The sequence below is a fragment of the Lycium barbarum genome, chromosome 10, assembly GCF_019175385.1.
Source record: "Lycium barbarum isolate Lr01 chromosome 10, ASM1917538v2, whole genome shotgun sequence".
Taxonomy (NCBI): domain Eukaryota; kingdom Viridiplantae; phylum Streptophyta; class Magnoliopsida; order Solanales; family Solanaceae; genus Lycium; species Lycium barbarum.
Genome location: NC_083346.1, coordinates 4,261,238 through 4,270,292, shown reverse-complemented (window position 1 = coordinate 4,270,292; position 9,055 = coordinate 4,261,238). Strand labels below are relative to the sequence as shown.

At 33.5% G+C, this 9,055-nt stretch overlaps 1 long non-coding RNA gene across 2 annotated transcripts; it reads left to right on the top strand.

The window, feature by feature from the left end:
- Window positions 1-3,834: 3,834 nt before the first annotated feature.
- Window positions 3,835-8,819, top strand: LOC132616046 (uncharacterized). Of its 2 annotated transcripts, XR_009572964.1 has the most exons (4): window positions 4,064-5,500; window positions 5,581-5,722; window positions 7,474-7,993; window positions 8,346-8,819. It is a non-coding gene; the product is annotated as an uncharacterized LOC132616046 (long non-coding RNA). The 2 variants fall into 2 exon arrangements; XR_009572963.1 differs by having other exon boundaries at window positions 3,835-5,500; window positions 5,581-7,993.
- Window positions 8,820-9,055: the final 236 nt, after the last annotated feature.

The window sequence follows — 9,055 nt, the reverse complement described above, 5'->3', positions numbered from 1 at the left end:
TTACATATAATGAGTGACGTTAATTATTAAAGTAGAATTTCGTTACGAATAAGGTTATAGACTTTATTTTTCCTTTATTTTGAATTATTTTTACTTAAGTTACGTAACAACTTACTTATGTAATGTTGAAATTTGACATAGGAGTATTATGTTAAACTTTTTCTTTTGAATTTAGGTTATATTTTCAATTTTAATTTATTTGCTTTAGTACTATTGTCTTGTTATTTCATGTTTATTTTCACTTACAGTTGATAGATTTTTTTTTGTCAAACATTTGAATAATGTTATGACATCATATTTATAAATATTACTTTTTTTTTTGTCAAACACCCCATCCGTGATGTTCTCACAAAAAATGTCTACTTTTAAGTTTTATAATTAATTAAAATAAAAATATATATCAATTATTTTTTACAATATTAGTTACAAATATATGATTATTAATTAATATATTTTCAAGAAACAATGTGTTATGAAATAACTAATTTAACATCATTTATAAAGACACATATTTTTAATATTAATTTTAAATTTTTGATAGTTAAATTTATTTTTAAATTAAACAAACTGTGTAATTACACCTGTGCAACCAAATATCACGCTTGTAATAATAATTACATTATGATAAACAAACAAATCGTTGTAATTACAATAGTGTGTAATTACTAGGCTATGTAAGAACTACCCTAGTAATTACCCCAATTTCAATTACCAGGTGGCTTTCCAAACAGACCCAGGAAAAGTTGATTGATTTTTTTTTTTCCCAATCATGAATAATAGCTTTGTGGCTTTTGTTGATACTTGAGGAAAGTCGTGTGACTTTTACGTTACAAGAAAAAGTTTAGTAACTTTAGTTTTATATTATAAAAGTTGAATGACCATACATATGAAATCAATATATCTAGAAAGATATGATGGTGTTGATCATTGATATTATGTATTTTGGCAGTTTTTTTCCTTAATCTTGTGTGTTTATATTGTCTATTTCATTTTCACCAGCTTATGCTGAGGTCTTTTATAAATACGGGAAATTCATTTGATTTCAAAATCCTTTCTAAATTTAGCAGTATAAGTTACACCGGGTCATTAAGTGAGACTTTCTAATGTTTCATCTAGAAAGTACCAACTCTAGGATGGCCAGTTTGTTCTAACTTTTACGCTGTTTGCTTATTCTTTTTATTTTTATTTTTCAGCTTCCTCCTTCTGAAATTTGGATCAATTGAGGTATCAATAATGTTTAGAACGTTATTGCATCTGTTACACATTATATTGTAAACTAGTAAAATTTATCCACGCTTTGCGCGGTCTAATAAACATAAAGTTAATTTATAAAACATTTGCAAGCTTGTATAAAATTAATAATTATGTAGCACACATATAAAAGATATAAACTTCATAAATAAACTGGAGCTTCTGGTTAAAGGAATTACACTAAAAGAGGACTACTAAAACCCGATGTTGGAGCAATTTAGCACATCAAACTTTATAATTTTCGCGATTCTTCCTCCTGAATTAGTCCCCGCCTAGAAGTTCCAGCATCAAATCAGCTTCATCATCACTCATTTAAATTGTAAACAAATCTTCTGCTTAATTGCATATGAATCCTCTCACCTAGCTTGCCATTTTCTGCAATCAAACAAAGGTTTTGAGGAGACTAACCAAAAAAATTTATGCACATTCAGCTTCAATATTAGAAATATAATCTAGAGCCTCATGATATAGCTCGTTTAGATCATATATGGCAGTCTCTCCTTGAAACCAATTAAAGTACTGATCTCAAAAACAAAGTAACTGATTATTACTTGTAAAATTGTCAAACGTTAACATCTAGATAGAAATGCAACTCTTTCACCGAATACTATTAATAGCATCTCATGTCATCATCGTCTCGAATTACAAATTCTACATAAATAACTCTATCCATGAACTTGCTCATGTTTGTTGCTTCTAATGCTCGGCTAGCATCATCCTCTGACTCATACTGAATAAACGATTTCTTCTGATTCGAACATTTGATACTCTACCACATGGTTCAAAATGCCTCTAAGTTCCTTGTTGAAGAATATTCAAATGCATACCTGTGGAATAATGCATAAGAAAGTTTATGTTTCTTGCACTTCTTGGCAACCAGCATGAGTTGGTATGGACCACTCACATTAGCATCAAGAGCTAAGTCATACCTAAAAATATCAAATGGGAGATAAATAAGCTAATAACATCAAATAGTATACCTTATGGTTGAATAATTATTATTGGGATTAAAAAAAAAAAACTCTCATCAAATGTAGTGTTTTCTGCAGAGTCAGTGATCAAATCAATTTCTTCAGCAATTTGTTGAGCAGTAATAATATCCATACCAAGGGTTGGCTCATACAGTATATATTTCCAACCACAGAACCAATTTTCTTAGTATAAATGGCTTGAAATATTCACCATGCATTTCTTCTAGGTATTTAAATAACTTTGACTCTATAATCTGTAACAAAAAGTAGGAATTAGCTACGAAATTCGGAAGAAGTGTTAAAATAATTTTATAATAAATCTGTTGAATAGTATAGAAACCTCTTCTATAACTGAAGAACAACCTAGACACTCGAATTGCAGAAGTTTTTCGGCTTCTTTGTTCGATACGAACCACTATAATCAAGCTTTTTGCATCCTATGTTTCTGTTTTCTTAAATCAAATTTCCAATTTGAGAAAAGATGCCTCTGATTCCAAGCTTCTTCAGTGGTCGTAGGAGCCACATCTTGGACCGATTTCATTCGAAACTTCACTGGACGTCCAATGTTGCGTCCTTTGCCCTTGAAACCTCTGTTTTTTGCAAAAGCAAGAATCGTTTGGAAAGAGACCCGAGAAGCCCATGAAGTCTTCAAAGTGGACGTTCCGGCATCAGGAAAGAGGAAGTGAAAGTGACAAGCTGACTTCTGCTTTTTTCAGCAGATCTACTGGCGTCTGGGGCTAAATTTTCCTCAAAAGTAACTTCATAACTCTGATATCCAAACTCTCCAGCTGCGTCTTTCAGTATGATACAACAATCCAACAAATTGAATCATCTGAAGTTGACACAAGATTCACGAACGATTATATTCAAGGAGCCAAAACCTCTACTCATGAGTAATAAAGACTGATTCAAATTTTGGAGAGAGAAGATTTCATTTTGAAGTCCAATCTTGAATTCAGATTAGGTAACTACACTAAGAGGAACTATTACATAAAAGTACCGACATACAAATTTTAGCCATGTTGCAAATATTTAACCCCAATTATTTCAAACACGAATTACAACTGATGACTAATATTTGGATTTTGATAGATTCCAAAAATTGAAGTTGAAAATATTTTAAAGTTTTCCTTTTTTTTGGCAAGAATAGATATATAAATAGTTTTCCAAAGCTCGAACGCTGAGTTTGCAAATTCTAAAACAGATGCCACCTAAGTTGTATACCCCAACTTGTGGCCGGAGGAATTGCATATGGTTAATGATTTCATCAAGCATTACGACTTTTCCGGTCACCTAAAAGCCAATGAACTTACGATATCAGAATTATGTACATTATATTTCTCTTAAAATTTATAGAGCAAGTAAAGAAGTATTCTTGTAAATACTTTATTACAGCCTAGTACAACATCTTGGGTTTCATTCTTTCACTGATTTTCGCTCTTCTAACATGTCCAATCAGAAGACGACGACGACAACAACAATAACATACCCAGTTAATCCCACAACGTGGGGTCTAGGGAGGGTAGAGTGTACGCAGACCTTACCCTCACCTTAGGTAGGGAGGCTGTTTCCGGAAGACTCTCGGCTCAAGAGAAAGCATAAGAAAGGTCAGATACGGGCAAACACATCAAAGCAGTTATGAAAATGAAAACAATGAAAGTAAATAAGCCATTATAAACCATTATAAACCAATAGATACTCGCAGAAATCAAGAGACAAGAAACTATAGAGCAACATAACTCCTCGTAAGAAAGGATAAACGCAACTACTTACTAGCCTTCTACCCTAATATGAGTCCTCCAAACTCTCCTATCTAAGGTCATGTCCTCGGTAAGCAGGAAATGCGTCATGTCCTGTCTAATCACTTCCCCCCAATACTTCTTCGGCTTACCTCTACCTCTTCTGAAACCATGACTGGCCAACCTCTCGCACCTCCGCACTGGGGCATTTGCATCTCTCCGCATCACATGCCCAAACCATCTCAGCCTCGCTTCCCGCATCTTGTCTTCCACTGAGGCTACCCCAACCTTGTCTCGGATGACTCATTCCTAATCCTATCGCTCCTAGTGTGCCCACACATTCAACACATCATTCTCATTTCCGCCACTTTCATCTTCTGAACATGAGATTTCTTGACTGGCCAACACTCCGCCCCATACAACATAGTCGGTCTAACCACCACTTTGTAGAATTTGCCTTTAAGTTTCGGTGGCACCTTCTTGTCACACAACACTCCAGAGGCAAGCCTCCATTTCATCCATCCTGCACCAATACGGTGTGTGACGTCATCATCAATCTCCCCATTTCCTTGTATATGTCCAATCAGAAGAATGAGTAAAAAATTATTGTAACCGGAAATAAAGCATAACAATAGTTTAAAAAAAAAAAAAAAACCCCCTTTTAGCAAGGCTATGAGCATCTGTGGCCAGTGGCCTGACCCCTTCTCGCTCTAACATGAATATAATCTTTTTGTGGCTTTGAAAGGTTCTGATCATCATTATTTTTGTTTCTGCTTTCCATCCCCTGCTTTTGCATCACTTCTATTATGATATTCTATTGCTTTTGTAGCATCTTTATCATTTTCAATTTTTCACGAGGCTTGCATCTTTTGGCATTTGATTCATTAATTTCTCTTGAAACTCGCAGAGAATTATATAACATCTATTTCAGTTTTTAGTTATGGTAATTAGATAAGTTACAACATGCTCAAGTAACTTAAGCTCTATATATAATCTATAATCATATATATATATATATAATGGCCTGCCATGTGGCGCTCTAAAAAAATCAGGAATTGCATTTATCTTTTTCCACAATTTTTGGCAACTTTCCCTAATTTCCAGCCTTTTTAAAAAAAAAAAAAAAAAAAAAACAAAGCGTCTCTACAAAGAAAAGCCCAATAATCACTTCTTAAATCCTCAAATTCCCTTGATTTGGTTCGATCGTCACTTCCAATTCCTTCTCTCCCCGGCTGCCGCTTCATCCTCTTAATTTAGGATTTAGGCCTTCCTCTCTTACCCATTTTTCTTTCCACGTCAATTTGAGATTTAGGATTAAATCCTCCAATTATTCTTCAATGCTTTTTGTTACCCGATCATGGCCATCGTTTTTACCGTTTTGTACTATACCACTGTGGCATACTATTATTCATTCAAACAAGTATGGTGTTGTTCCTGATTTTAAGGTTAATGGAAGTTGAATACTACCCACCCAAGGAAAATGTGATTCTCCAGAATGAGGCTCCAACAGATTTGTATGTCATAGTCTCAGGAACATTGGTAAGTTAAAATATTGGGGACAATTACGTGAAACCTTAGATTTGCTGTTCATGTTATTAATCAGTTATGTATTATTACAGGATCTGCTAGCAGATATCCTTGGACATGAACACTCAACAATCCTTTTATCCATTTCAAATATAGAATTCATATACATTAACCTTACTTATTTTTTGTGAAACCTGTCCACAAACAGATCCCTGGCGAAAGCTACTCGCGAAGGTAAATTACCTCTTTCTCCGTTTTTCAGATTTGTTTGGTTAGTATTTCCTGTTTCTAGGTATCCATTGTTCTCAAATTCTGCCCGGAATTTAGATTCGTTGCAGCACTTATAAATTGTAATAGTTTGGCCCGTCGTTTCTCTTTAAACTGTAGTAATTTCTGAAGGAAAAATTAGTTAAGCAAATCTAATGCTCTAAACTTACACTCTATGCTCTCATTTTTAATCCAGTGTCTATCATACATATCCTACTATAACCCCCGCTTCTTACTCCACACATACCTTCTTATTGATCTATATTTGTCTTTTTTCCCTGATTTTTTGTGGATTAGACTTTTTTCTCCTAATATTTATATTTAAACTTATTTTTTAAAATCTAAAAAATGGTTAAATGCGTTACTTAATTGAACGAAGAAGATTCCTAGGAACATGAAATATGAAAAGGCTTTAGTCTTCTCCAGCCTCTTCCTTAGAATTGTAACGGTAGAAAGTTAATTTTTTTTTTTTTTTGGTTGAACAGACATTTCATTAATTATTAGTTATATCATTGGATTTAATTAATGTTTAAAACGGATCTCATTGAATCAAAGGAGCAGAAGAAAGCCATGAGGGGAGGAGACTTCTTCTAGGTTTCTGAATACCAGGCATAAGAAAGTCTCTTCCTTTTCTTTTTCCTTTCACCAGCTTTCCTCCATTATGAGTTGTAGTTTAGTTCTTGAACTTTGGGAAGAGAGAAAATACAGAAGGAACATAAAAATAGGATCTTTAGGTGGTGAATTCTCAGCACAAAATAAGAAGGTAGTGTTATCCAAGAATGATGGGTTTTCATATTTCATCCTTCTGAGAGATGGGGTCATTCTTCTACTTACTCTAATGGCTTTGTGTATGTTTTCAGGGTAAGTTTGAGAACATTCTTTCATGAATTGTTTAAACTAATTTTTCAGCTCATTTATAAGTCTTTTTGGTTTCTATATTTGCTTATTGAAAAATATTGCTTGAAACTATTTCTCATTTTTCACGTCTTTTTTGTACTTTCCTATTGCAGAACTGAATTTTGTGGATTGAAAAAAATCTGAGACTTAATTCTTTCAATTTACAGTATCGTTATTTTTGGTTATTAGCAACTACTCTTTCTAAAGTTGCCGAAAGCTAACAAATGCCCAAAAAGAGTAAAAACCACGTGAGAAGCTGTTGAAATTTGCAAGCTTTTGGGGTTAAGTTAAGCAAGAGAGATAAACTAAGAGAAAGATCAGAAATTTAAGGGGTTGGCTCGGCATGAGCTCTGAGTTCCTCAACCTTTTAGTTGTGTGACTGAAGCTGTCTTTTTGTTATTATGTCGTAAACTAACATGGCTCCCACTCTGTAGTATGCAATTGTCAGTGATCGATACATCTTTGTATATTTTTTTTTTTAGCTATTTCACAATTATATATATTTTTCTTGGTTCGACGGTTTGTTCATTTTCATGGTTTTGCAATTCATCTCCAATCACTCTTCTAGATTGCTGATTTGTTGGCTAAGCAATCATTGCTTAATTCAAATCATTTTGTAGCCTCTGTTGAATTTTTATTTTTTTTAATTGTTGATTCTTTTTAAATGGTAAGTTTGATGAATATTCTGACTGGATACAAAAATTGTTATTATAATAAAATGACTATCGTGAGGGTGATAAGAGCTTTTGAGAAGGGAACAATATCAACATTTTCAACCTCCAGTTAATAATCTCTCTCTCTCTATATATATATAATTGCAGGACATATGGCCGGTGACGTGTCGCTCTGCTATGCCAGGATTAGGATTCATCTTTTACCCTCTTTTTTTTTGCTGTTTTCCAGAATTAATTCATGTGATGTGCGTTAAAAAAAATTATTGAAGCGTCACGTCTCTTAATTGTCCCACAAATACATCTTTTCCCTCACTTTCACTGTTTCAGGTCTGTTTCACTGAATTAAACGCCTTCCTCTTTCTTCAACTTTTAGATTCTCACTTTCCCCAAGTTTTTCACTCTCCTGTCTCTATACCTATGTACGTTCCCCTTCATTGATCTTCTATGCCCCTCTGATCACCATTCCCCGCTTTAAAAGGTTTTATTGAGGAAAGGCTTTCTTGCCGAACTATCGCTTAATTTTCCCTATTCTTTTACCAAGTTACCGTTAGGGTTGTTTTCAGTTCTTTTTTCCCCGCAGCTTCAGTTCTAATGGCACAGAATGCAGTGAAGAAACCAACATAGGAGGTACTCGCCGAGGAAAATATCCTCTTTCGACATTTATTTGGTTAGTATTTCATGTTTCTCTGTGTCTATTCATTAACGATTATAGATTCCAAGGTCGGGGAACTTGACTGTATAACACGGCGTTCCTCTGCTTTGCTGTACATATCAACTTTTCACTTCATTTGCATATTATATTGTGTTTGGTTCTATGCACATTTTATATGGTAAAGTTTTTCCTGAATTGAATATACTGATTGAGAACTCTTTCCTTTTACCTTCTCCATGAAGTATAAAACATCATTTGTTTTTGTGCTTGCTATTTTGAAGATGGATATGAAGTATATTTAAATTGTAATCTTACATGTCTGATGTTACTGCAGCTTAGTAATGATACATGTGTGATTCTTGTATAGGTCTCCAAATGTAAATTCAATTAGTAACCATCCAAGCAACAATGAAGGATTTGCCAACGTGAGACACTGGTGAAATAGGGAACAGTCCTACAGTAAAAAGTTGCAGAGGCTATTAAAGCTTTACAAAATGTGTGACAAGAAACAAAGAAATCTTATTAGCTTTTGTTGAAAGAAAAACCCATGATACCATTGGAGCAAAACTCAATTAGTAAAGTAAAGAAGGTGCTATGGAAAATGCTTATAAGCATCACATAGCCTAAGCAAGTTAATGTTCATCATTCTGTTTCTGATCCGTGTGTATATTAATTTTTAAGTTAACAAAACTATTAGGGGTGCACAAAGTAAACCGACAAATCGCATCAAACCGAGAAAAAAATCCGATTAGTGGTTTGGTTTGATTTGGTTTGGTGTTGAAAAAAAAAACCCGATCATAATTGGTTTGGTTTGGTTTTAGCTAAAAAAAGTCAAACTGAACCAAACCAACCCGACATTACATGTATTCAATTTTAAAAATATTTTATACATAAAAATATTTATTTGTAATGTAATTTATAAATATTTCTTAATTTTTTCGTAGTTTTTTATCTATTATCATATTATTCAAGCTTGAACTTAGAATTTTGAATATCAATAAGTTTTATATCTTATGGATGTTAGTAACTCATATAAAGTCCACCAAAACCAACTCAACACTAATACTAACAAAAGAA